The 27,821-nt window shown below is 55.2% G+C and overlaps 1 protein-coding gene and 1 long non-coding RNA gene across 4 annotated transcripts in view; one reads left to right on the forward strand and one right to left on the reverse strand.

The window, feature by feature from the left end:
• The window catches only part of camkmt (calmodulin-lysine N-methyltransferase), a 262,353-nt gene that overhangs the window by 222,610 nt on the left and 11,922 nt on the right, over nucleotides 1-27,821 (reverse strand). The window lies entirely within an intron of this gene.
• On the forward strand, nucleotides 15,723-26,125 carry LOC127911425 (uncharacterized). Of its 3 annotated transcripts, XR_008078409.1 has the most exons (4): nucleotides 15,723-15,951; nucleotides 16,376-16,459; nucleotides 19,526-19,555; nucleotides 22,538-22,553. It is a non-coding gene; the product is annotated as an uncharacterized LOC127911425 (long non-coding RNA). The 3 variants fall into 3 exon arrangements; XR_008078408.1 differs by lacking the exons at nucleotides 19,526-19,555; nucleotides 22,538-22,553 and adding an exon at nucleotides 26,003-26,125; XR_008078410.1 differs by lacking the exons at nucleotides 19,526-19,555; nucleotides 22,538-22,553 and adding an exon at nucleotides 22,982-23,022.

Genomic DNA, 27,821 nt, shown 5'->3' on the forward strand with positions numbered 1-27,821 from the left:
AGACCATACGACACTGCACTGTGAGACCATACGACACTGCACTGTGAGACCATACGACACTGCACTGTGAGACCATACGATACTGCACTGTGAGACCATACGATACTGCACTGTGAGACCATACGATACTGCACTGTGAGACCATACGATACTGCACTGTGTGAACATACGATACTGCACTGTGTGAACATACGATACTGCACTGTGTGAACATACGATACTGCACTGTGTGAACATACGATACTGCACTGTGTGAACATACGATACTGTACTGTGTGAACATACGATACTGTACTGTGTGAACATACGATCCTGCACTGTGTGAACATACGATACTGTACTGTGTGAACATACGATACTGCACTGTGTGAACATACGATACTGCACTGTGTGAACATACGATACTGTACTGTGTGAACATACGATCCTGTACTGTGTGAACATACGATCCTGCACTGTGTGAACATACGAAACTGTACTGTGTGAACATACGATCCTGCACTGTGTGAACATACGATACTGCACTGTGAGACCATACGATACTGCACTGTGAGACCATACGATACTGCACTGTGTGAACATACGATACTGCACTGTGTGAACATACGATACTGCACTGTGTGAACATACGATACTGCACTGTGTGAACATACGATACTGCACTGTGTGAACATACGATACTGTACTGTGTGAACATACGATACTGTACTGTGTGAACATACGATCCTGCACTGTGTGAACATACGATACTGCACTGTGTGAACATACGATACTGCACTGTGTGAACATACGATACTGCACTGTGTGAACATACGATACTGTACTGTGTGAACATACGATCCTGTACTGTGTGAACATACGATCCTGCACTGTGTGAACATACGAAACTGTACTGTGTGAACATACGATCCTGCACTGTGTGAACATACGATACTGCACTGTGTGAACATACGATACTGCACTGTGTGAACATACGATACTGCACTGTGTGAACATACGATACTGCACTGTGTGAACATACGATACTGCACTGTGTGAACATACGATACTGCACTGTGTGAACATACGATACTGCACTGTGTGAACATAGTGCCCTGTGTAGACATACTGTACTGTACTGTGTGAACATACGATACTGTACTGTGAGAACATACAATACTGTACTGTGTAGACATACTGTACTGTGTGAACATACGATCGATCCTGCACTGTGTCAACATACGATACTGCACTGTGTGAACATACGATACTGCACTGTGTGAATATATGATACTGCACTGTGTGAACATACGATACTGCACTGTGTGAACATACGATACTGCACTGTGTGAACATACGATACTGCACTGTGTGAACATACGATACTGCACTGTGTGAACATACGATACTGTACTGTGAGACCATGGGATACTGCACTGTGTGAACATACGATACTGCACTGTGTGAACATACGATACTGTATTCTGTGAACATAAGATACTGCACTGTGTGAACATAGTGCCCTGTGTAGACATACTGTACTGTACTGTGTGAACATACGATACTGTACTGTGAGAACATACAATACTGTACTGTGTAGACATACTGTACTGTGTGAACATACGATCCTGCACTGTGTGAACATACGATACTGCACTGTGTGAACATACGATACTGCACTGTGTGAACATACGGTGCTGTACTGTGTTAACATGCTGTACTGTGTTAACATGCTGTACTGTGTTAACATTCTGTACTGTGTTAACATTCTGTACTGTACTGTGTTAACATGCTGTACTGTGTTAACATGCTGTACTGTACTGTGTTAACATGCTGTACTGTACTGTGTTAACATGCTGTACTGTACTGTGTTAACATGCTGCACTGTGTTAACATTCTGTACTGTGTTAACATGCTGTACTGTGTTAACATGCTGTACTGCACTGTGTTAACATGCTGCACTGTGTTAACATGTTGTACTGTGTTAACATGCTGTACTGTGTTAACATGCTGTACTGTGTTAACATGCTGCACTGTACTGTGTTAACATGCTGTACTGTGTTAACATGCTGCGCTGTACTGTGTTAACATGCTGCACTGTACTGTGTTAACATGCTGCACTGTACTGTGTTAACATGCTGCACTGCACTGTGTTAACATGCTGTACTGCACTGTGTTAACATGCTGTACTGCACTGTGTTAACATGCTGTACTGTGTTAACATGCTGCACTGTGTTAACATGCTGCACTGTGTTAACATGCTGCACTGTGTTAACATGCTGCACTGTGTTAACATGCTGTACTGTGTTAACATGCTGTACTGTACTGTGTTAACATGCTGTACTGTACTGTGTTAACATGCTGTACTGTACTGTGTTAACATGCTGTACTGTACTGTGTTAACATGCTGTACTGTACTGTGTTAACATGCTGTACTGTACTGTGTTAACATGCTGTACTGTACTGTGTTAACATGCTGTACTGTGTTAACATGCTGTACTGCACTGTGTTAACATGCTGTACTGTGTTAACATGCTGTACTGCACTGTGTTAACATGCTGTACTGTACTGTGTTAACATGCTGTACTGTACTGTGTTAACATGCTGTACTGTACTGTGTTAACATGCTGTACTGTACTGTGTTAACATGCTGTACTGTGTTAACATGCTGAACTGTGTTAACATGCTGAACTGTGTTAACATGCTGTACTGTGTTAACATGCTGTACTGTACTGTGTTAACATGCTGCACTGTGTTAACATGCTGCACTGTGTTAACATGCTGCACTGTGTTAACATGCTGTACTGTACTGTGTTAACATGCTGTACTGTACTGTGTTAACATGCTGTACTGTACTGTGTTAACATTCTGTACTGCACTGTGTTAACATGCTGCACTGTGTTAACATGCTGTACTGTGTTAACATGCTGTACTGCACTGTGTTAACATGCTGTACTGTGTTAACATGCTGCACTGTGTTAACATGCTGTACTGCACTGTGTTAACATGCTGTACTGTGTTAACATGCTGTACTGTGTTAACATGCTGCACTGTGTTAACATGCTGCACTGTGTTTACATGCTGTATTCTGTTAACATGCTGCACTGTGTTAACATGCTGTACTGTACTGTGTTAACATGCTGTACTGTACTGTGTTAACATTCTGTACTGTACTGTGTTAACATGCTGTACTGTACTGTGTTAACATTCTGTACTGTACTGTGTTAACATTCTGTACTGTACTGTGTTAACATTCTGTACTGTACTGTGTTAACATGCTGTACTGTGTTAACATGCTGTACTGCACTGTGTTAACATGCTGTACTGTGTTAACATGCTGCACTGTGTTAACATGCTGCACTGTGTTTACATGCTGTATTCTGTTAACATGCTGCACTGTGTTAACATGCTGTGCTGTACTGTGTTAACATGCTGTACTGTGTTAACATGCTGTGCTGTACTGTGTTAACATGCTGTACTGTGTTAACATGCTGTGCTGTACTGTGTTAACATGCTGTAATGTGTTAACATGCTGTGCTGTACTGCGTTAACATGCTGTACTGTGTTAACATGCTGTGCTGTACTGTGTTAACATGCTGTGCTGTACTGTGTTAACATGCTGTACTGTGTTAACATGCTGTACTGTGTTAACATGCTGTACTGTGTTAACATGCTGTACTGTGTAGATATACTGCAGTGTGTAGAAATACTGTGCTGCACTGTATTGTGTAGATATACTGCACCCGTACTAACATACTGCACTGTGTAAACATAATGTAGTGTTAACATGCTGTACTGTGTAGATATACTGTAGTGTTTAGAAATACTGTGCTGCACTGTATTGTGTAGACATACTGCACTGTACTGTGTATACATACTGAAATGCACCGTGTAGGCATACTGAAATGCACTGTGTAGGCATACTGTACTGTGTAGACATATTGCAGTGTACTGTGTAGGCATACTGTACTGTACTGTGTAGACATACTGCACTGCAATGTGTAGACATACTGAAATGCACTGTGTAGGCATACTGAAATGCTCTGTGTAGGCATAATGTACTGTGTATAGACATACTGTAGAATGTATGCACACATGACTGTAAGTCGCTTTGGATAAAAGCGTCTGCTAAATGGCATATATTATTATTATTATTATATGCTATACTGTGTAGACATACTGTACTGTGTAGACATACTGCACTGTAAATACATACTGCACTGTGTATGCAAACTACACTGTACTGTGTAGACATACTGCAGTGTACTGTGTAGGCATACTGTACTGTGTAGGCATACTGTACTGTGTAGACATACTGTACTGTATAGACATACTGTACTGTATAGACGGACAAACTGCACTGTGTAGACATACTGTACTGTATAGAACATACTGCAATGTATAGACGGACTAAACTGTACTGTGTAGACACACTGCACTGTGTAGACATACTGCACTGTGTAGACATACTGCACTGTATAGACATACTGCACTGTATAGACATACTGCACTGTATAGACGGACTAAACTGCACTGTATAGACATACTGCAGTGTTAATATGCTGTACTGTATAGACATACTGTACTGTGTAGACATACTGTACTTGATACACACAAAGAAACAAGCCCTAACAAATAAATAAATAAATTATTATCTGAAATATTATTTTTTAAACACATTTCCATTGAAAGGAGATTTCTAATACCACCATGTCATAGTGAATGGTCCTCTTCTATCGCTCAAACGTGTTTACAGACTACTACACACAGGCACTGTTCACACACTCATATTTGTATTTAGAATAAATGTTTTCCACACAGTGTCTAAACAAAGGTGATGTGAAATGTACGCACCGGGGGTTTGGAGCCGTCCAGTAAGAGAGACACAATTAGGACGTTACGCCAGATCAATTAACCAGCTCTCCAAATAAAAAGACATTAGTGTCCTCATTGTGTAAAAAGCCACTTGGAAAATCTGCTGTATAGTTCTCAGGGTACACGGGGGTGTGTGCGGCCCCCCTCTGTGTGTGTGTGTGTGTGGCAGTTGGGTGAGTGTTGGCAGCAGCAGTACCACCACATTGGCACATAGTCAGGTCTATCTATAATGGTGGTAGATCAGTGTTGGTGGGTGGTAAAATAGCGTTGGTTGGGTAAGGCAGATTAGCGTTGGTTGTGTGGGGGGGAGAACAGTGTTGGTGGGGGGTGGAATAGTGTTGGTGGGGGGGTAGAATAGTGTTGGTTGTGGGGAGGTGGTAGACTAGCGTTGGTTGTGGGGAGGTGGTAGACTAGCGTTGGTTGTGGGGGGCGAGGTGGTAGACTAGCGTTGGTTGTGGGGGGCGAGCTAGGCTAGCGTTGGTTGTGGGGGAGAGCTAGACGAGCGTTGGTTGTGGGGGGCGAGGTAGACTAGCTTTTGTTGTGGGGGGGCGAGGTAGACTAGCTTTTGTTGTCAGGGGCGAGGTAGACTAGCGTTGGTTGTTGGGGCGCGGTAGACTAGCTTTGGTTGTGGGGGGCGAGGTAGACTAGCGTTGGTTGTGGGGGGGCGAGGTAGACTAGCGTTGGTTGTGGGGGGCGAGGTAGACTAGTGTTCGTTGTCGGGAGCGAGGTAGACGAGCTTTGGTTGTGGGGGGTAGACTAGCTTTGGTTGTTGGGTTGCCAGTTAGACGAGTGTTGGTTGTGGGGCGGTAAACCAGTGTTGGTTGTGTGGGGTGGTAGACTAGTGTTGGTTGTGTGAGGCGAGGTAGACTAGCGTTGGTTGTGTGGGGCGAGGTAGACTAACTTTGGTTGTGGGGGCGCGGTAGACTAGCGTTGGTTGTGGGGGGCGAGCTTGCCTAGCGTTGGTTGTGGGGGGAGAGCTAGACGAGCGTTGGTTGTGGGGGGGCGAGGCAGACTAGCTTTTGTAGTGGGGGGCGAGGCAGACTAGCTTTTGTTGTCAGGGGCGAGGCAGACTAGCGTTGGTTGTGGGGGGCGAGGTAGACTAGCGTTGGTTGTGGGGGCGAGGTAGACTAGCGTTGGTTGTGGGGGGCGAGGTAGACTAGCGTTGGTTGTGGGGGGCGAGGTAGACTAGCGTTGGTTGTGGGGGGGCGAGGTAGACTAGCGTTGGTTGTGGGGGGCGAGGGAGACTAGCGTTGGTTGTGGGGGCGAGGTAGACTAGCGTTGGTTGTGGGGGGCACGGTAGAGTAGCTTTTATTGTCAGGGGCGAGGTAGACTAGCGTTGGTTGTCGGGAGCGAGGTAGACTAGCTTTGGTTGTGGGGTTGCGAGGTAGACGAGTGTTGGTTGTGGGGCAGTAAACCATTGTTGGTTGTGTGGGGCGAGGTAGACTAGAGTTGGTTGTGTGGGGCGAGGTAGGCTAGCGTTGGTTGTGGGGGTGCGGTAGACTAGCGTTGGTTGTGGAGGGCGAGGTCGACTAGCGTTGGTTGTGGGGGGCGAGGTAGACTAGCGAGGTAGGCTAGCGTTGGTTGTGGGGGGCGAGGTAGGCTAGCGTTGGTTGTGGGGGCGAGGTAGGCTAACGTTGGTTGTGGGGGCGAGGTAGGCTAGCGTTGGTTGTGGGGGGCGAGGTAGGCTAGCGTTGGTTGTGGGGGAGAGCTAGATGAGCGTTGGTTGTGGGGGGCGAGGTAGACTAGCTTTTGTTGTCAGGGGCGAGGCAGACTAGCGTTGGTTGTGGGGGGCGAGGTAGACTAGCGTTAGTTGTGAGGGGGTCGAGGTAGACTAGCGTTGGTTTGGGGGCGAGGTAGACTAGCGTTAGTTGTGGGGGGCGAGGTAGACTAGCGTTAGTTGTGGGGGGCGAGGTAGACTAGTGTTGGTTGTGGGGAGGTGGTAGACTAGTATTGGTTGTGGGGAGGTGGTAGACTAGCGTTGGTTGTGGGGGGGTGAGGTACACTAGCGTTGGTTGTGGGGAGGTGGTAGACTACTGTTGGTTGTGGGGAGGTGGTAGACTACTGTTGGTTGTGGGGAGGTGGTAGACTACTGTTGGTTGTGGGGAGGTGGTAGACTACTGTTGGTTGTGGGGAGGTGGTAGACTACTGTTGGTTGTGGGGAGGTGGTAGACTACTGTTGGTTGTGGGGGTGGTTGTAGACTAGTGTTGGTTGTGGGGGTGGTTGTAGACTAGTGTTGTGGTTGTGGGGGGCGAGGTAAACTAGCGTTGGTTGTGTGGGGAGGTAGACTAGCATTGGTTGTGGGGAGCCAGGTCGACTCGCGTTGGTTGTGGGGAGGCGGTCAACTGGTGTTGGTTGTGGGGAGGCGGTCAACTAGTGTTGGTTGTGGGGAGGCGGTCAACTGGCGTTGGTTGTGGGGGGAGAGGTAGACTAGCGTTGGTTGTGGGGGGTGGTAGACTAGCGTTGGTTGTGGGGGGTGGTAGACTAGCGTTGGTTGTGGGGGGGGTAGACTAGCGTTGGTTGTGGGGGGTGGTAGACTAGCGTTGGTTGTGGGGAGGTGGTCAACTAGCGTTAGTTGTGGGGAGGCAGTCAACTGGCGTTGGTTGTGGGGGGAGAGGTAGACTAGCGTTGGTTGTGGGGGAGCGGTAGACTAGCGTTGGTTGTGGGGAGGCGGTCAACTGGCGTTGGTTGTGGGGGGACAGGTAGACTGGCGTTGGTTGTGGGGGTGGTAGACTAGGTTGGTTGTCGGGGGTGGTAGACTAGCGTTGGTTGTGGGGGGTGGTAGACTAGCGTTGGTTGTGGGAGGTGGTAGACTAGCGTTAGTTGTGGGGAGGCAGTCAACTGGCGTTGGTTGTGGGGGGAGAGGTAGACTAGCGTTGGTTGTGGGGGAGCGGTAGACTAGCGTTGGTTGTGGGGAGGCGGTCAACTGGCGTTGGTTGTGGGGGGACAGGTAGACTGGCGTTGGTTGTGGGGGGTGGTAGACTAGGGTTGGTTGTGGGGGGTGGTAGACTAGCGTTGGTTGTGGGGGGTGGTAGACTAGCGTTGGTTGTGGGGAGGTGGTACACTAGCGTTGGTTGCGGGGAGGTGGTAGACTAGCGTTGGTTGTGGGGAGGTGGTAGACTCGTGTTGGTTGTGGGGGATGGTAGACTAGCGGTGGTTGTTGGGGGTGGTAGACTAGCGTTGGTTGTGGGGAGGTGGTAGACTAGCGTTGGTTGTGGGGAGGTGGTAGACTAGCGTTGGTTGTGGGGAGGTGGTAGACTAGCGTTGGTTGTGGGGAGGTGGTAGACTAGCGTTGGTTGTGGGGAGGTGGTAGACTAGAGTTGCTTGTGGGGAGGTGGTAGACTAGCGTTGGTTGTGGGGGGCGAGGTCGACTAGCGTTGGTTGTGGGGAGGCGGTCAACTAGCGTTGGTTGTGGGGGGCGAGGTAAACTAGCGTGGGTTGTGGGGGGAGGTAGACTAGCATTGGTTGTGGGAGGCGCGGTCGACTAGCGTTGGTTGTGGGGGGCGAGGTCGACTAGCGTTGGTTGTGGGGAGGCGGTCAACTAGCGTTGGTTGTGGGGAGGCGGTCAACTAGCGTTGGTTGTGGGGGAGAGGTAGACAAGTGTTAGTTGTGGGGGGGTAGAATAGCGTTGGTTGTGGGGGGCCAGGTCGACTAGCGTTGGTTGTGGGGGGCGAGATCGACTCGCGTTGGTTGTGGGGAGGCGGTCAACTGGTGTTGGTTGTGGGGAGGCGGTCAACTAGTGTTGGTTGTGGGGAGGCGGTCAACTAGTGTTGGTTGTGGGGAGGCGGTCAACTGGTGTTGGTTGTGGGGGTGGTAGACTAGTGTTGGTTGTGGGGGTGGTAGACTAGTGTTGGTTGTGGGGAGGTAGTAGACTAGTGTTGGTTGTGGGGAGGTGGTAGACTAGCATTGGTTGTGGGGGGCGAGGTCAACTAGCGTTGGTTGTGTGGGGAGGTAGACTAGCATTGGTTGTGGGGGGCGAGGTAAACTAGCGTTGGTTGTGTGGGGAGGTAGACTAGCATTGGTTGTGGGGGGCCAGGTCGACTCGCGTTGGTTGTGGGGAGGCGGTCAACTGGTGTTCGTTGTGGGGAGGCGGTCAACTAGTGTTGGTTGTGGGGAGGCGGTCAACTGGTTTTGGTTGTGGGGGTGGTAGACTAATGTTGGTTGTGGGGAGGTGGTAGACTAGCATTGGTTGTGGGGGGAGAGGTAGACTAGCGTTGGTTGTGGGGGGCGAGGTAAACTAGCGTTGGTTGTGTGGGGAGGTAGACTAGCATTGGTTGTGGGGGGCCAGGTCGACTCGCGTTAGTTGTGGGGAGGCGGTCAACTGGTGTTGGTTGTGGGGAGGCGGTCAACTAGTGTTGGTTGGGGGGAGAGGTAGACTAGCGTTTTTTTTTTTTTTTTTACCTTTATTTAACCAGGCAAGTCAGTTAAGAACATATTCTTATTTTCAATGACGGCCTGGGAACAGTGGGTTAACTGCCTGTTCAGGGGCAGAACGACAGATTTGTACCTTGTCAGCTCAGGGGTTTGAACTCACAACCTTCCGGTTACTAGTCCAACGCTCCAACCACTAGGCTACGCTGCCGCCCTAGCGTTGGTTGTGGGGGGAGAGGTAGACTAGCGTTGGTTGTGGGGAGGTGGTAGACTAGCGTTGGTTGTGGGGAGGCGGTCAACTGGCGTTGGCTGTGGGGGGGAGAGGTAGACTGGCGTTGGTTGTGGGGGGTGGTAGACTAGCGTTGGTTGTGGGGGGCGAGGTAGACTAGCGTTGGTTGTGGGGGCGAGGTAGACTAGCGTTGGTTGTGGGGGGCGGTAGACTAGCGTTGGTTGTGGGGGGCGGTAGACCAGCGTTGGTTGTGGGGGCGGTAGACTAGCGTTGGTTGTGGGGGGCGGTAGACCAGCGTTGGTTGTGGGGGGCGGTAGACTAGCGTTGGTTGTGGGGGGCGGTAGACTAGCGTTGGTTGTGGGGGCGCGGTAGACTAGCGTTGGTTGTGGGGGCGCGGTAGACTAGCATTGGTTGTGGGGGGCGCGGTAGACTAGCATTGGTTGTGGGGAGCGAGGTAAACTAGTGTTGGTTGTCGGGGGCGAGGAAGACTAATGTTGGTTGTCGGGGGCGAGGTACACTAGCTATGGTTGTGGGGGTGCAAGGTAGACTAGCTTTGGTTGTTGGGTGCGAGGTAGACTAGCTTTGGTTGTTGGGTGCGAGGTAGGCGAGTGTTGGTTATGGGGGGGTAAACCAGTGTTGGTTGTGTGGGGTGGTAGACTAGTGTTGGTGGGGGGGTAAACTAGTGTTGGGTGTGGGGTAAACTAGTGTTGGGTGTGGGGAGGTTGAAGACTAGTGTTGGTTGTGTGGGGCGAGGTAGACTAGAGTTGGTTGTGGGGGGCGAGCTAGACTAGCGTTGGTTATGGGGGGGAAACCAGTGTTGGTTGTGTGGGGTGGTAGACTAGTGTTGGTGGGGGGGGTAAACTAGTGTTGGGTGTGGGGAGGTTGTAGACTAGTGTTGGTTGTGTGGGGCGAGGTAGACTAGAGTTGGTTGTGGGGGGCGAGCTAGACTAGCGTTGGTTGTGGGGGGGCGAGGTAGACTAGCGTTGGTTGTGGGGGCGCGGTAGACTAGCGTTGGTTGTGGGGGGCGAGGTAGACTAGCGTTGGTTGTGGGGGGCGAGGTAGACTAGCGTTGGTTGTGGGGCGCGGTAGACTAGCATTGGTTGTGCGGGCGCGGTAGACTAGCATTGGTTGTGGGGGGCGCGGTAGACTAGCATTGGTTGTAGGGAGCGAGGTAAACTAGTGTTGGTTGTGGGGCGAGGAAGACTAATGTTGGTTGTCGGCGAGGTACACTAGCTATGGTTGTGGGGGTGCAAGGTAGATTAGCTTTGGTTGTTGGGTGCGAGGTAGACTAGCTTTGGTTGTTGGGTGCGAGGTAGGCGAGTGTTGGTTATGGGGGGTTAAACCAGTGTTGGTTGTGTGGGGTGGTAGACTAGTGTTGGTGGGGGGGTAAACTAGTGTTGGGTGTGGGGTAAACTAGTGTTGGGTGTGGGGAGGTTGAAGACTAGTGTTGGTTGTGTGGGGCGAGGTAGACTAGAGTTGGTTGTGGGGGCGAGCTAGACTAGCGTTGGTTATGGGGGAAACCAGTGTTGGTTGTGTGGGGTGGTAGACTAGTGTTGGTGGGGGGTAAACTAGTGTTGGTGTGGGGAGGTTGTAGACTAGTGTTGGTTGTGGGGGGCGAGGTCAACTAGCGTTGGTTGTGGGGGGCGAGGTAAACTAGCGTTGGTTGTGTGGGGAGGTAGACTAGCATTGGTTGTGGGGGGCCAGGTCGACTCGCGTTGGTTGTGGGGGAGGCGGTCAACTGGTGTTCGTTGTGGGGAGGCGGTCAACTAGTGTTGGTTGTGGGGAGGCGGTCAACTGGTGTTGGTTGTGGGGGTGGTAGACTAGTGTTGGTTGTGGGGGTGGTAGACTAGTGTTGGTTGTGGGGAGGTAGTAGACTAATGTTGGTTGTGGGGAGGTGGTAGACTAGCATTGGTTGTGGGGGGAGAGGTAGACTAGCGTTGGTTGTGGGGGGCCAGGTCGACTCGCGTTGGTTGTGGGGGGCCAGGTCGACTCGCGTTGGTTGTGGGGAGGCGGTCAACTGGTGTTGGTTGTGGGGAGGCGGTCAACTAGTGTTGGTTGGGGGGAGAGGTAGACTAGCGTTGGTTGTGGGGAGGTGGTAGACTAGCGTTGGTTGTGGGGAGGCGGTCAACTGGCGTTGGCTGTGGGGGGGAGAGGTAGACTGGCGTTGGTTGTGGGGGGTGGTAGACTAGCGTTGGTTGTGGGGGGCGAGGTAGACTAGCGTTGGTTGTGGGGGGCGAGGTAGACTAGCGTTGGTTGTGGGGGGCGAGGTAGACTAGCGTTGGTTGTGGGGGCGTGGTAGACTAGCGTTGGTTGTGGGGGGCGAGGTATGCTAGCGTTGGTTGTGGGGGGGCGAGGTATACTAGCGTTGGTTGTGGGGGCGAGGCAGACTAGCGTTGGTTGTGGGGGCGAGGTAGACTAGCGTTGGTTGTGGGGGCGGTAGACTAGTGTTGGTTGTGGGGGGCGAGGTAGACTAGCGTTGGTTGTGGGGGGCGAGGTAGACTAGCGTTGGTTGTGGGGGGGTGGTAGACTAGCGTTGGTTGTGGGGGCGCGGTAGACTAGCGTTGGTTGTGCGGGCGCGGTAGACTAGCATTGGTTGTGGGGGGCGCAGTAGACTAGCATTGGTTGTGTGGGGCGAGGTAAACTAGTGTTGGTTGTCGGGGGCGAGGAAGACTAATGTTGGTTGTCGGGGGCGAGGTAGACTAGCTTTGGTTGTGGGGGTGCAAGGTAGACTAGCTTTGGTTGTTGGGTGCGAGGTAGACTAGCTTTGGTTGTTGGGTGCGAGGTAGGCGAGTGTTGGTTATGGGGGGTTAAACCAGTGTTGGTTGTGTGGGGTGGTAGACTAGTGTTGGTGGGGGGGTAAACTAGTGTTGGTGGGGTGATAAACTAGTGTTGGGTGTGGGGAGGTTGTAGACTAGTGTTGGTTGTGTGGGGCGAGGTAGACTAGTGTTGGTTGTGGGGGGCGAGCAGACTAGCGTTGGTTATGGGGGGAAACCAGTGTTGGTTGTGTGGGGTGGTAGACTAGTGCTGGTGGGGGGTAAACTAGTGTTGGGTGGGGAGGTTGTAGACTAGTGTTGTTTGTGTGGGGCGAGGTAGACTAGAGTTGGTTGTGGGGGCGAGCCAGACTAGCGTTGGTTGTGGGGGCGCGGCAGACCAGCGTTGGTTGTGTGGGGGCGCGGCAGACCAGCGTTGGTTGTGGGGGCGAGGTAGACTAGCGTTGGTTGTGGGGGCGAGGTAGACTAGCGTTGGTTGTGGGGGGAGAGGTAGACGAGCGTTGGTTGTGGGGGGCGAGGTCGACACACGCTGGTTGTGGGGAGGCGGTCAACTAGCGTTGGTTGTGGGGAGGCGGTCAACTAGCGTTGGTTGTGGGGAGGCGGTCAACTAGCGTTGGTTATGGGGGGGAAACCAGTGTTGGTTGTGTGGGGGTGGTAGACTAGTGTTGGTGGGGGGTAAACTAGTGTTGGGTGTGGGGAGGTTGTAGACTAGTGTTGGTTGTGTGGGGCGAGGTAGACTAGAGTTGGTTGTGGGGGCGAGCTAGACTAGCGTTGGTTATGGGGGAAACCAGTGTTGGTTGTGTGGGGTGGTAGACTAGTGTTGGTGGGGGGTAAACTAGTGTTGGTGTGGGGAGGTTGTAGACAGTGTTGGCTGTGTGGGGCGAGGCAGACCAGAGTTGGTTGTGGGGGGCGAGCCAGACCAGCGCTGGCTGTGGGGGGCGAGGCAGACTAGCGTTGGTTGTGGGGGGCGGCAGACTAGCATTGGCTGTGGGGGCGCGGTAGACCAGCATTGGTTGTGGGGCGCGGTAGACTAGCATTGGTTGTGGGGGGTGCGGTAGACTAGCATTGGTTGTGGGGAGCGAGGTAAACTAGTGTTGGTTGTGGGCGAGGAAGACTAATGTTGGTTGTCGGGGGCGAGGTACACTAGCTATGGTTGTGGGGGTGCAAGGTAGACTAGCTTTGGTTGTTGAGTGCGAGGTAGACTAGCTTTGGTTGTTGGGTGCGAGGTAGGCGAGTGTTGGTTATGGGGGTAAACCAGTGTTGGTTGTGTGGGGTGGTAGACTAGTGTTGGTGGGGGGTAAACTAGTGTTGGGTGTGGGGTAAACTAGTGTTGGGTGTGGGGAGGTTGAAGACTAGTGTTGGTTGTGTGGGGCGAGGTAGACTAGAGTTGGTTGTGGGGGCAAGCTAGACTAGCGTTGGTTATGGGGGAAACCAGTGTTGGTTGTGTGGGGTGGTAGACTAGTGTTGGTGGGGGAGGTAAACTAGTGTTGGGTGTGGGGAGGTTGTAGACTAGTGTTGGTTGTGTGGGGCGAGGTAGACCAGAGTTGGTTGTGGGGGGGCGAGCTAGACTAGCGTTGGTTGTGGGGGGCGGCAGACCAGCGTTGGTTGTGGGGGGGCGGTAGACTAGCGTTGGTTGTGGGGGCGAGGTAGACTAGCGTTGGTGTGGGGGCGAGGTAGACTAGCGTTGGTTGTGGGGGGAGAGGTAGACGATCGTTGGTTGTGGGGGCGAGGTCGACACACGTTGGTTGTGGGGAGGCGGTCAACTAGCGTTGGTTGTGGGGAGGCGGTCAACTAGCGTTGGTTGTGGGGAGGCGGTCAACTAGCGTTGGTTATGGGGGGGAAACCAGTGTTGGTTGTGTGGGGTGGCAGACTAGTGTTGGTGGGGGGGTAAACTAGTGTTGGGTGTGGGGAGGTTGTAGACTAGTGTTGGTTGTGGGGGGCGAGCTAGACTAGCGTTGGTTATGGGGGGGAAACCAGTGTTGGTTGTGTGGGGTGGTAGACTAGTGTTGGTGGGGGGTAAACTAGTGTTGGGTGTGGGGAGGTTGTAGACTAGTGTTGGTTGTGTGGGGCGAGGTAGACCAGAGTTGGTTGTGGGGGGCGAGCTAGACTAGCGTTGGTTGTGGGGGGGCGCGGTAGACTAGCGTTGGTTGTGGGGGGCGGTAGACTAGCGTTGGTTGTGGGGGGGCGAGGTAGACTAGCGTTGGTTGTGGGGGGCGAGGTAGACTAGCGTTGGTTGTGGGGGGAGAGGTAGACGAGCGTTGGTTGTGGGGGGGGCGAGGTCGACACACGTTGGTTGTGGGGAGGCGGTCAACTAGCGTTGGTTGTGGGGAGGCGGTCAACTAGCGTTGGTTGTGGGGAGGCGGTCAACTAGCGTTGGTTGTGGGGAGGCGGTCAACTAGCGTTGGTTATGGGGGGGAAACCAGTGTTGGTTGTGTGGGGTGGCAGACTAGTGTTGGTTGTGTGGGGTGGCAGACTAGTGTTGGTGGGGGGGTAAACTAGTGTTGGGTGTGGGGAGGTTGTAGACTAGTGTTGGTTGTGGGGGGCGAGCTAGACTAGCGTTGGTTATGGGGGGGAAACCAGTGTTGGTTGTGTGGGGTGGTAGACTAGTGTTGGTGGGGGGGTAAACTAGTGTTGGGTGTGGGGAGGTTGTAGACTAGTGTTGGTTGTGTGGGGCGAGGTAGACTAGAGCTGGCTGTGGGGGGCGAGCAGACTAGCGTTGGTTGTGGGGGGCAGACCAGCGTTGGTTGTGGGGGGCGGTAGACTAGCGTTGGCTGTGGGGGGGTAGACTAGCGTTGGCTGGGGGGCGAGGTAGACTAGCTGGTTGTGGGGGAGAGGTAGACTAGCGTTGGTTGTGGGGGGGGTAGACTAGCTTTGGTTGTGGGGGGGCGAGGTAGACTAGCTTTGGTTGTGGGGAGGCGGTCAACTAGCGTTGGTTGTGGGGGGCGAGGTAGACTAGCGTTGGTTGTGGGGGCAGTAGACTAGCGTTGGTGTGGGGGAGGAAGACCAGCGTTAGTTGTGGGGGCGAGGCAGACTAGCGTTGGCTGTGGGGGGCGAGGTAGACTAGCGCTGGTTGTGGGAGGCGAGTCAGACTAGCGTTGGTTGTGGGGAGGCGGTCAACTAGTGTTGGTTGTGGGGAGGTGGTAGAGTTGTGGGGAGCGTTGGTTGTGGGGAGGTGGTAGACTAGTGTTGGTTGTGGGGAGGTGGTAGACTAGTGTTGGTTGTGGGGGGTGGTAGAGTAGTGTTGGTTGTGGGAGGTGGTAGACTAGTGTTGGTTGTGGGGGGGAGGTAGACTAGCGTTGGTTGTGGGGGGAGAGGTAGACTAGTGTTGGCAGTGTTGGTTGTGGGGGGAGGTAGGCGTTGGTTGTGTGGGGAGAGGTAGACTAGTGTTGGTCAGGAGGCGGTAGACAAGTGTTGTGTGGGGGCAGTAGACCAGCGTTGGTTGTGGGGAGGCGGTCGACAGCGTTGGTTGTGGGGAGGCGGTCAACTAGTGTTGGTTGTGGGGAGGTGGTAGACTAGTGTTGGTTGTGGGGAGGTGGTAGACTAGTGTTGGTTGTGGGGAGGTGGTAGACTAGTGTTGGTTGTGGGGAGGTGGTAGACTAGTGTTGGTTGTGGGGAGGTGGTAGACTAGTGTTGGTTGTGGGGAGGTGGTAGACTAGTGTTGGTTGTGGGGAGGTGGTAGACTAGTGTTGGTTGTGGGGAGGTGGTAGACTAGTGTTGGTTGTGGGGAGGTGGTAGACTAGTGTTGGTTGTGGGGAGGTGGTAGACTAGCGTTGGTTGTGGGGAGGCGGTCAACTGGCGTTGGTTGTGGGGGGAGAGGTAGACGAGCGTTGGTTGTGGGGAGGTGGTAGACTAGTGTTGCTTGTGGGAGGAGAGGTCGACAAGCTTTGGTTGTTCGGGGGGCGAGGTCGACTAGCGTTAGTTGTGGGGAGCGAGGTAGACGAGTGTTGGTTGTGGGGAGGTGGTAGACTAGTGTTGGTTGTGGGGAGGTGGTAGACTAGTGTTGGTTGTGGGGAGGTGGTAGACTAGGGTTGGTTGTGGGGAGGTGGTAGACTAGGGTTGGTTGTGGGGAGGTGGTAGACTAGTGTTGGTTGTGGGGAGGTGGTAGACTAGGTTGGTTGTGGGAGGTGGTAGACTAGGGTTGGTTGTGGGGAGGTGGTAGACTAGTGTTGGTTGTGGGGAGGTGGTAGACTAGTGTTGGTTGTGGGGAGGTGGTAGACTAGTGTTGGCTGTGGGGAGGTGGTAGACTAGAGTTGGTTGTGGGGAGGTGGTAGACTAGCGTTGGTTGGGGGGAGGTAGACTAGCGTTGGCTGTGGGGGGCGAGGTAGACTAGCGTTGGTTGTGGGGGGCGAGGTAGACCAGCGTTGGTTGTGGGGGGGCGAGGTCAGACTAGCGTTGGTTGTGGGGGCGAGGTAGACTAGCGTTGGTTGTGGGGGGCGAGGCAGACTAGCGTTGGTTGTGGGGGGGGCGAGGTAGACTAGCGTTGGTTGTGGGGAGGTGCAGGTAGACTAGTGCTGGTTGTCGGGGGGAGGTGGTAGACTAGTGTTGGTTGTGGGGGGTGGTAGACTAGTTGGGTGGGGGTGGGAGGTAGACTAGCGGTTGTTGTGGGGAGGTAGACTAGCTTTGGTTGGGGAGGTGGGGGTAGGCAGACTAGTGTTGGTTGTGGGGGGTTAAACCAGTGTTGGTTGTGGGGGGTGGTAGACTAGCGTGTTGGTGGGGGTAAACTAGTGTTGGGGTGGGGGTAAACTAGTGTTGGGTGTGGGGGAGGCTGTAGACTAGCATTGGTTGTGATGGGGAGCAAGACTAGCGTTGGTTGTGGGGGGGCAGACTAGACTAGCGTTGGCTGTGGGGGAGGGGCAGAGGTAGACTAGACCAGCTTGCGTTGTGGGGGGAGGTAGACAGCCGCTGGCTGGGGGGGGAGGCAGGCTACGTTGGTTGTGGGGGAGACCAGTGGCTTAGCCAGTAAACAGCATTGCTTTGTGGGGGCGAGGTCGACTAGCGTTGAATTTGGGGAGGTGGTAGACTAGTGTTGGTTGTGGGGGGAGGTGGTAGACTAGCGTTGGTTGTGGGGAGAGGTAGACTAGCTTGGTTGTTGGGTGGAGGTAGGCGAGTGTTGGTTATGGGGGTTAAACCAGTGTTGGTGTGGGGGTGGTAGACTAGTGTTGGTGGGGGGTAAACTAGTGTTGGGGGGGATAAACTAGTGTTGGCTGTGGGGGGAGGTTGTAGACTAGCGTTGGTTGTGGGGGCGAGGCAGACTAGCGTTGGTTGTGGGGGGCGAGTAGACTAGCGCTGGTTGTGGGGGGCGAGGCAGACTAGCGTTGGTGTGGGGGCGAGGCAGACTAGCGTTGGTCTGGGGGGGAGGCAGACCAGAATTGGCTGTGGGGGGGAGCTAGACTAGCGTTGGTTGTGGGGGAGAGCTAGACTAGCGTTGGTGTGGGGGGCGAGGTAGACTAGCATTGGTTGTGGGGGGCGAGGTAGACTAGCGTTGGTTGTGGGGGGCGAGGTAGACTAGCGTTGGTTGTGGGGGGTGGTAGACTAGCGTTGGTTGTGGGGGCCAGGTAGACTAGCGCTGGTTGTGGGGAGAGGTAGACTAGCGTTGGTTGTGGGGGAGGTAGACTAGCGTTGGCTGTGGGGGCGAGTAGACTAGCGTTGGTTGTGGGGGAGAGGTAGACTGGCGTTGGTTGTGGGGGTGGTAGACTAGCGTTGGTTGTGGGGGCGAGGTAGACTAGCGTTGGTTGTGGGGAGGCGGTCAGACTAGCGTTGGTTGGGGGAGGCAGACTAGCGTTGGTTGTGGGGGAAAGGTAGACTAGTGTTGGTTGTGGGGGGGTGGTAGACTAGCGTTGGTTGTGGGGAGGTGGTAGACTAGTGTTGGTTGTGGGGAGGTGGTAGACTAGTTGGTTGGTTGTGGGGAGGTGGTAGACTAGTGTTGGTTGTGGGGAGGTGGTAGACTAGTGTTGGTTGTGGGGAGGTGGTAGACTAGTGTTGGTTGTGGGGAGGTGGTAGACTAGTGTTGGTTGTGGGGAGGTGGTAGACTAGAGTTGGTTGTGGGGAGGTGGTAGACTAGTGCATTGGTTGTGTGGGGAGGTAGACTAATGTTGGTTGTGGGGGGGCGGTGGGGGGCAAGGTAGACTAGCGTTGGTTGTGGGGGCGAGGTAGACTAGCGTTGGTTGTTGGGGGCGAGGTAGACTAGCGTTGGTTGTGGGGGGAGGTAAACTAGTGTTGGTTGTGGGGGAGAGGCAGACTAGAGTTGGTTGTGGGGGCGAGCCAGACTAGAGTTGGTTGTGGGGAGGAGGTAGACTAGTGTTGGTTGTGGGGGGTGGTAGACTAGCGTTGGTTGTGGGGGGCGAGGTCGACTAGCGTTGGTTGTGTGGGGAGGTAGACAAGCAGTGCTGGTTGTGGGGAGGCGGGGGGTCAACTGGCGTTGGTTGTGGGGGAGGTAGAATGCGTTGGTTGTGGGGGGTGGTAGACTACCGTTGGTTGTGGGGGAGGTGGTAGACTAGTGTTGGTTGTGGGGAGGTGGTAGACTAGCGTTGGTTGTGGGGGGCGGTAGACTAGCGTTGGTTGTGGGGGGAAAGGTCGACTAGCGTTGGTTGTGGGGAGGCGGTCAGACTACCGCTGGTTGTGGGGAGGCGGTCAACTACCGTTGGTTGTGGGGAGGGGGGAAAGGTAGACTAGTGTTGGTTGTGGGGAGGTGGTAGACGCAGTGTTGGTTGTGGGGAGGTGGTAGACTAGTGTTGGTTGTGGGGAGGTGGTAGACTAGTGTTGGTTGTGGGGAGGTGGTAGACTAGTGTTGGTTGTGGGGAGGTGGTAGACTAGTGTTGGTTGTGGGGAGGTGGTAGACTAGTGTTGGTTGTGGGGAGGTGGTAGACTAGTGTTGGTTGTGGGGGGTGGTAGACTAGTGTTGGCTGTGGGGAGGTGGTAGACTAGTGTTGGTGTGGGGAGGTGGTAGACTAGTGTTGGCTGTGGGGGGTGGTAGACTAGTGTTGGCTGTGGGGGGAGGTAGACTAGCGTTGGTTGTGGGGGGAGGCAGACCCGCGTTGGTTGTGGGGGCGAGGTAGACTAGCGTTGGTTGTGGGGGTGAGGTAGACTAGCGTTGGCTGTGGGGGCGAGGCAGACTAGCGCTGGTGTGGGGGGCGAGGTAGACCAGCGCTGGTTGTGGGGGGCGAGGTAGACTAGCGTTGGTTGTGGGGGGCGAGGTAGACTAGAGTTGGTTGTGGGGAGGTGGTAGACTAGTGTTGGTTGTGGGGAGGTGGTAGACTAGTGTTGGTTGTGGGGAGGTGGTAGACTAGAGTTGGTTGTGGGGAGGTGGTAGACTCGCATTGGTTGTGTGGGGAGGTAGACTAGCGTTGGTTGTGGGGAGGCGGGGGGGGGTAGCAGACTAGTGTTGGTTGTGGGGAGGTGGTAGACTAGTGTTGGTTGTGGGGGGTGGTAGACTAGAGTTGGTTGTGGGGAGGTGGTAGACTAGTGCATTGGTTGTGTGGGGAGGCAGACTTGCGTTGGTTGTGGGGGGGGGGCGAGGTAGGCTAGCGTTGGTTGTGGGGGCGCGGTAGACTAGTGTTGCTTATGGGGGGCGAGGTCGACTAGCATTGCTTGTGTGGGGCGAGGTCGACTAGCGTTGGTTGTGGGGGGGTGGTAGACTAGCGTTGCTTATGGGGGGAGGGGGAGACAGCTACTGCTTGGTGTGGGGCGGTCGACTTAGCGCTGGTTGTGGGGGGGCGAGGTAGGCTAGCGTTGGTTGTGAGGGCGCGGTAGACTAGTGTTGCTTATGGGGGGCGAGGTCGACTAGCATTGCTTGTGTGGGGCGAGGTCGACTAGCGTTGGTTGTGGGGGGGTGGTAGACTAGTGTTGGTTGTGGGGGGTGGTAGACTAGCTTTGGTTGTGGGGGTGCAAGGTAGACTAGCTACGGTTGTTGGGTGCGAGGTAGACTAGCTTTGGTTGTTGGGTGCGAGGTAGGCGAGTGTTGGGGGGGGTTAAACCAGTGTTGTTTGTGTGGGGTGGCAGACTAGTGTTGGTGGGGGGCAAACTAGTGTTGGTGGGGGGATAAACTAGTGTTGGGGTGGGAGGCTGTAGACTAGTGCTGGCTGTGTGGGGCGAGGTAGACTAGCGTTGGCTGTGGGGGGGCGAGCCAGACTAGCGTTGGTTGTGGGGGGCGAGGTAGACCAGCGTTGGCTGTGGGGGCGAGGCAGACTAGCGTTGGTGGGGGGCGAGGTAGACTAGCGTTGGTTGTGGGGGGCGAGGTAGACTAGAGTTGGTTGTGGGGGGCGAGCTAGACTAGCGTTGGTTGTGGGGGAGAGCTAGACTAGCGTTGGTTGTGGGGCGGCGCGGTAGACTAGCAGTTGGTTGTGGGGGGGCGAGGTAGACTAGCGTTGGTTGTGGGGGGTGAGGTAGACTAGCGTTGGTTGTGGGGGGCGAGGTAGACTAGCGTTGGTTGTGGGGGGAGAGGTAGACTCGCGTTGGTTGTGTGGGGAGAGGTAGACGAGAGTTGGTTGTGGGGGGCGAGCTAGACTAGCGTTGGTTGTGGGGGAGAGGTAGACTGGCGTTGGTTGTGGGGGGGCGGTAGACTAGCGTTGGTTGTGGGGGGGCGAGGTCGACTAGCGTTGGTTGTGGGGAGGCGGTCAACTAGTGTTGGTTGTGGGGAGGCGGTCAACTACCGTTGGTTGTGGGGGAAAGGTAGACTAGTGTTGGTTGTGGGGAGGTGGTAGACGAGTGTTGGTTGTGGGGAGGTGGTAGACTAGTGTTGGTTGTGGGGAGGTGGTAGACTAGTTGGTTGGCTTGTTGGTTGTGGGGAGGTGGTAGACTAGTGTTGGTTGTGGGGAGGTGGTAGACTAGTGGTTGGTTGGGGGAGGTGGTAGACTAGTGTTGGCTGTGGGGAGGTGGTAGACTAGAGTTGGCTGGGGGGAGGCAGACCGCGTTGGTTGTGGGGCGGCGCGGTAGACTAGCGTTGGTTGTGGGGGGGGTGAGGTAGACTAGCGTTGGTTGTGGGGGGCGAGGTAGACTAGCGTTGGTTGTGGGGGGCGAGGTAGACTAGCGTTGGTTGTGGGGGGCGAGGTAGACTAGCGTTGGTTGTGGGGGGCGAGGTAGACTAGAGTTGGTTGTGGGGAGGTGGTAGACTAGTGTTGGTTGTGGGGAGGTGGTAGACTAGAGTTGGTTGTGGGGAGGTGGTAGACTAGAGTTGGTTGTGGGGAGGTGGTAGACTCGCGTATTGGTTGTGGGGGGAGGTAGACTAGCGTTGGTTGTGGGGAGGCGGGGGGGGGTGTAGCAGACTAGTGTTGGTTGTGGGGAGGCGGTCAACCTAGCGTTGGTTGGGGGATTCCCGGGGGGGGAGGTAGGCTACGCATTGGTTGTGGGGGGCCGGTAGACTAGTTGGTTGTGGGGAGGTCGACCAGACTAGCGTTGTGTGGGGGGCTTATGGTGACCAGCGTTGGTTGTGGGGGGTGGCAGACTAGCGTTGGTTGTGGGGGCTTATAGGTAGACTAGCACTGGTTGTGTGGGGCGAGGTAGACTAGCGTTGGTGGGGGGGGTAGGCTAGCGTTGGTTGTGGGGAGCGGTAGACTAGTGTTGGTTGTGGGGGAGGTCGACATTGCTTGTGTGGGGGTGGTAGACTAGCGTTGGTTGTGGGGGGTGGCAGACTAGTGTTGGTTGTGGGGGGTGGTAGACTAGCTTTGGTTGTGGGGGGCAAGGTAGACTAGTGTTGGTTGTGGGGAGGCGAGGTAGACTAGTTTGGTTGTTGTGGAGGAGGCGAGTGTTGGTTATGGGGGTTAAACCAGTGTTGTTTGTGGGGGTGGTAGACTAGTGTTGGTGGGGGGTAAACTAGTGTTGGTGGGGGGTAAACTAGTGTTGGTTGTGGGGAGGTTGTAGACTAGTTGGTTGTGTAGGGGAGGCAGACTAGCGTTGGTTCAGGGGGGCGAGCTAGACTAGCGTTGGTTGTGGGGCGGTGGCAGACCAGCGTTGGTTGTGGGGGGAGGTAGACTAGCGTTGGCTGTGGGGGGAGGCAGACTAGCGCTGGTTGTGGGGGGCGAGGCAGACCAGAGTTGGTTGTGGGGGGGCGAGCCAGACTAGCGTTGGCTGTGGGGGAGCTAGACTAGCGTTGGTTGTGGGGGGCGTGGTAGACCAGCAGTTGGTTGTGGGGGAGAGGTAGACTAGCGTTGGCTGTGGGGGGGTGGTAGACTAGCGTTGGTGTGGGGGCGAGGCAGACCAGCGTTGGCTGTGTTGGGGGCGAGGTAGACTAGCGTTGGTTGTGGGGGAGGTAGACGAGAGGTGCCAGACTAGCGTTGGTTGTGGGGGCGTTGGGTAGACTAGCGTTGGTTGTGGGGGGAGGTAGACTCGCGTTGGTTGTGGGGGAGAGGTAGACGAGAGTTGGTTGTGGGGGGCGAGTAGACTAGCGTTGGTTGTGGGGAGAGGTAGACTAGCGTTGGTTGTGGGGGGCGGTAGACTAGCGTTGGTTGTGGGGGGGAGGTCGACTAGCGTTGGTTGTGGGGAGGCGGTCAACTAGTGTTGGTTGTGGGGAGGCGGTCAACTACCGTTGGTTGTGGGGGGGAAAGGTAGACTAGTGTTGGTTGTGGGAGGTGGTAGACTAGTGTTGGTTGTGGGGAGGTGGTAGACTAGTGTTGGTTGTGGGGAGGTGGTAGACTAGTGTTGGTTGTGGGGAGGTGGTAGACTAGTGTTGGTTGTGGGGAGGTGGTAGACTAGTGTTGGTTGTGGGGAGGTGGTAGACTAGTGTTGGTTGTGGGGAGGTGGTAGACTAGAGTTGGTTGTGGGGAGGTGGTAGACTCGCATTGGTTGTGTGGGGAGGTAGACTAGCGTTGGTTGTGGGGGGCGGTAGACTAGCGTTGGTTGTGGGGGGGGTGAGGTAGACTAGCGTTGGTTGTGGGGGGCGAGGTAGACTAGCGTTGGTGTGGGGGGCGAGGCAGACTAGCGTTGGTTGTGGGGGGCGAGGTAGACTAGCGTTGGTTGTGGGGGCGAGGTAGACTAGAGTTGGCTGTGGGGGAGGTGGTAGACTAGTGTTGGTTGTGGGAGGTGGTAGACTAGAGCTGGTTGTGGGGAGGTGGTAGACTAGCGTTGGTTGTGGGGAGGTGGTAGACTAGCATTGGTTGTGTGGGAAGGCAGACTAGCGTTGGTTGTGGGAGGCGGGGGTAGCAGACTAGTGCTGGTTGTGGGGAGGCGGTCAACCAGCGTTGGTTGGGAGGGGGGCGAGGTAGGCTAGCGTTGGTTGTGGGGGGCGCGGTAGACTAGTGTTGGTTGTGGGGGCGAGGTAGACTAGCATTGCTTGTGTGGGGGGGCAGACCAGCGTTGGTTGGGGGGCAGAGGTAGACTAGCACTGTTGTGTGGGGGAGGGACCAGTGGGGGGCAGGTAGGCAGCGTTGGTTGTGAGGGCCGGTAGACTAGTGTTGGTTATGGGGGCGGGTCGACCAGCATTGCTTGTGTTGTCAGACTAGCGTTGGTTGTGGGGGGTGGTAGACTAGTGTTGGTTGTCGGGGGGTGGTAGACTAGCTTTGGTTGTGGGGGTGCAAGGTAGACTAGCTTCGGTTGTTGGGTGCGAGGTAGACTAGCTTTGGTTGTTGGGTGCGAGGTAGGCGAGTGTTGGTTATGGGAGGTTAAACCAGTGTTGTTTGTGTGGGGTGGTAGACAGTGTTGGTGGGGGGGTAAACTAGTGTTGGTGGGGGTTAAACTAGTGTTGGTTGTGGGGAGGATAGACTAGTGTTGGCTGTGTGGGGGAGGTAGACTAGCGTTGGTTGTGGGGGGCGAGCCAGACTAGCGTTGGTTGTGGGGGGGTAGACCAGCGTTGGTTGTGGGGGGAGGTAGACTAGCGTTGGTTGTGGGGGGAGGTAGACTAGCGTTGGTTGTGGGGGGGAGGCAGACTAGAGTGGCTGTGGGGGGGCAGCCAGACTAGCGTTGGTTGTGGGGGAGAGGTAGACTAGCGTTGGTTGTCAGGGGGAGGTAGACTAGCGTTGGTTGTGGGGAGGGGGGGCGAGGTAGACTAGCGTTGGTTGTGGGGGCGAGGTAGACTAGCGTTGGTTGTGGGGGGCGAGGTAGACTAGCGTTGGTTGTGGGGGGCGAGGTAGACTAGCGTTGGTTGTGGGGGAGAGGTAGACTCGCGTTGGTTTGTGGGGGAGAGGTAGACTAGCGTTGGTTGTGGGGGGCGGTAGACTAGCGTTGGTTGTGGGGGGCGAGGTAGACTAGCGTTGGTTGTGGGGAGGCGGTCAACTAGTGTTGGTTGTGGGGAGGCGGTCAACTACCGTTGGTTGTGGGGGGAAAGGTAGACTAGTGTTGGTTGTGGGGAGGTGGTAGACGAGTGTTGGTTGTGGGGAGGTGGTAGACTAGTGTTGGTTGTGGGGAGGTGGTAGACTAGTGTTGGTTGTGGGGAGGTGGTAGACTAGTGTTGGTTGTGGGGAGGTGGTAGACTAGTGTTGGTTGTGGGGAGGTGGTAGACTAGTGTTGGTTGTGGGGAGGTGGTAGACTAGTGTTGGTTGTGGGGAGGTGGTAGACTAGTGTTGGTTGTGGGGAGGTGGTAGGTTGGTGTGGGGAGGTAGACTAGCGTTGGTTGTGGGGGCGAGGTAGACTAGCGTTGGTGGGGGGACTAGCGTTGGTTGTGGGGGGCGAGGTAGACTAGCGTTGGTTGTGGGGGGCGAGGTAGACTAGCGTTGGTTGTGGGGGGCGAGGTAGACTAGCGTTGGTTGTGGGGGGAGGTAGACTAGTTGGTTGTCGGGGGGAGGTAGACTAGAGTTGGTTGTGGGGAGGTGGTAGACTAGTGTTGGTTGTGGGAGGTGGTAGACTAGCGTTGGTTGTGGGAGGTGGTAGACTTGCGCATTGGTTGTGTGGGGAGGTAGACTAGCGTTGGTTGTGGGGGGCGCGGTAGACTAGCGTTGGTTGTGGGGGGGTAGACTAGCGTTGGTTGTGGGGGGTGAGGTAGACTAGCGTTGGTTGTGGGGGGAGGTAGACTAGCGTTGGTTGTGGGGGCGAGGTAGACTAGCGTTGGGTGGGGGGCGAGGTAGACTAGCGTTGGTTGTGGGGGGCGAGGTAGACTAGCGTTGGTTGTGGGGGGGCAGACTAGTGTTGGTTGTGGGGGGGAGGTAGTAGACTAGTGTTGGTTGTGGGGGGTAGTAGACTAGTGTTGGTTGTGGGGGGGGTAGACTAGTGTTGGTTGTGGGGAGGTGGTCAGACTAGCGTTGGTTGTGGGAGGGGGTAGGCTAGCGTTGGTTGTCAGGGAGGTGGGAGACTAGCGTTGGTTGTGTGGGGGAGGTAGACTAGCATTGGTTGTGGGGGCGAGGTCGACTAGTGTTGGTTGTGGGGAGGTTGGGGGGGTGTAGCAGACTAGTGTTGGTTGTGGGGGGGGAGAGGTAGACTAGCGTTGGTTGTGGGGGCGGTAGACTAGCGTTGGTTGTGGGGGCGAGGTAGACTAGCGTTGGTTGTGGGGGCGAGGTAGACTAGCGTTGGTTGTGGGGGAGGTAGACTAGTGTTGGTTGTCGGGGCAGGTAGACTAGCTTTGGTTGTGGGGGGGCAAGGTAGACTAGCGTTGGTTGTGGGGGGGGCGAGGTAGACTAGCGTTGGTTGTGGGGGCGAGGTAGACTAGTGTTGGTTGTGGGGAGGTGGTAGACTAGTGTTGGTTGTGGGGAGGTGGTAGACTAGTGTTGGTTGTGGGGAGGTGGTAGACTAGTGTTGGTTGTGGGGAGGTGGTAGACTAGTGTTGGTTGTGGGGAGGTGGTAGACTAGTGTTGGTTGTGGGGAGGTGGTAGACTAGTGTTGGTTGTGGGGAGGTGGTAGACTAGAGTTGGTTGTGGGGAGGTGGTAGACTCGCATTGGTTGTGTGGGGAGGTAGACTAGCGTTGGTTGTGGGGCGGCGCGGTAGACTAGCGTTGGTTGTGGGGGGCGAGGTAGACTAGCGTTGGTGTGTGGGGGCGAGGTAGACTAGCGTTGGTTGGTGGGGGCGAGGTAGACTAGTGTTGGTTGTGGGGGGCGAGGTAGACTAGAGTTGGTTGTGGGGAGGTGGTAGACTAGTGTTGGTTGTGGGGGGCGGTAGACTAGCGTTGGTTGTGGGGGGCGGTAGACTAGCGTTGGTTGGGGGGCGAGGTAGACTAGCGTTGGTTGTGGGGGCGGTAGACTAGCGTTGGTTGTGGGGGCGGTAGACTAGCGTTTGTTGTGGGGGCGAGGTAGACTAGCGTTGGTTGTGGGGGGCGCGGTAGACTAGCGTTGGTTGTGTGGGGCGAGGTAAACTAGTGTTGGTTGTGGGGGCGAGGTAGACTAGCGTTGGTTGTGGGGGGGCGAGGTAGACTAGCGTTGGATGTGGGGGGTAGCAGACTAGTGTTGGTTGTGGGGGATAGTAGACTAGTGTTGGTTGTGGGGGGTAGTAGACTAGTGTTGGTTGTGGGGGGTGGTAGACTAGTGTTGGTTGTGGGGAGGTGGTAGACTAGCGTTGGTTGTGGGGAGGTGGGAGACTAGCGTTGGTTGTGTGGGGAGGTAGACTAGCATTGGTTGTGGGGGGCGAGGTCGACTAGTGTTGGTTGTGGGGAGGCGGGGGGGGTGTAGCAGACTAGTGTTGGTTGTGGGGGCGGTAGACTAGCGTTGGTTGTGGGGGGCGGTAGACTAGCGTTGGTTGTGGGGGCGAGGTAGACTAGCGTTGGTTGTGGGGGGCGGTAGACTAGCGTTGGTTGTGGGGGGCGAGGTAAACTAGTGTTGGTTGTCGGGGGCAAGGTAGACCAGCGTTGGTTGTGGGGAGGGGCAAGGTAGACTAGCGTTGGTTGTGGGGAGCGAGGTAGACTAGCGTTGGTTGTGGGGGGCGAGGTAGACTAGCGTTGGTCGTGGGGGGCGAGGTAGACTAGTGTTGGTTGTGGGGGGTAGAGTAGTGTTGGTTGTGGGGGGTGGCAAACTAGTGTTGGGGGGGTAGTGTGTAGTAGAGCGGAGAACAGTATTGTTATAGAAACCCTGCAAACAAAATGTCTCCATCTGGGAGCCTCCTTCCCTGTGGCCTTCTGGCGCCCATATACGCCCCTGACTAAGGCCCCAAACACACACGGTGAAAGACTCAGTGGGGTGGCCTATGGAGGTTGGGGTACGTTCTGTCTAAACCTGGTTACACAGCAATGTTCTTGTAATCCCCACCACACACACACACACACACACACACTTCTACTTTTTAACGGCCCAGATGACTCCCCATCATTACTACCACAACGGAGCAGGAACAAACCTCTTATCACATTGGGAGACAGAGAGAGAGAAAAGAGGGAGGGAGGGAGATAGGGGGTGTTCTGGCCCCAGCAAGGAGCCTGCCACAATGTCTTCTGTCCCCTCCTCTGTCCCCTCCTCTGTCCCCCCCTCAGTCCCCTCCCTTCAGTCTACCCCTCTGTCCTCTCCCTTCAGTCTACCCCTCTGTCCTCTCCCTTCAGTCTACCCCTCTGTCCTCTCCCTTCAGTCTACCCCTCAGTCTACCCCTCTGTCCTCTCCCTTCAGTCTACCCCTCAGTCTACCCCTCTGTCCTCTCCCTTCAGTCTACCCCTCAGTCTACCCCTCTGTCCTCTCCCTTCAGTCTACCCCTCTGTCCTCTCCCTTCAGTCTACCCCTCTGTCCTCTCCCTTCAGTCTACCCCTCTGTCCTCTCCCTTCAG

Source organism: Oncorhynchus keta, chromosome 24 (genome assembly GCF_023373465.1).
Source record: "Oncorhynchus keta strain PuntledgeMale-10-30-2019 chromosome 24, Oket_V2, whole genome shotgun sequence".
In the NCBI taxonomy this organism is placed as follows: domain Eukaryota; kingdom Metazoa; phylum Chordata; class Actinopteri; order Salmoniformes; family Salmonidae; genus Oncorhynchus; species Oncorhynchus keta.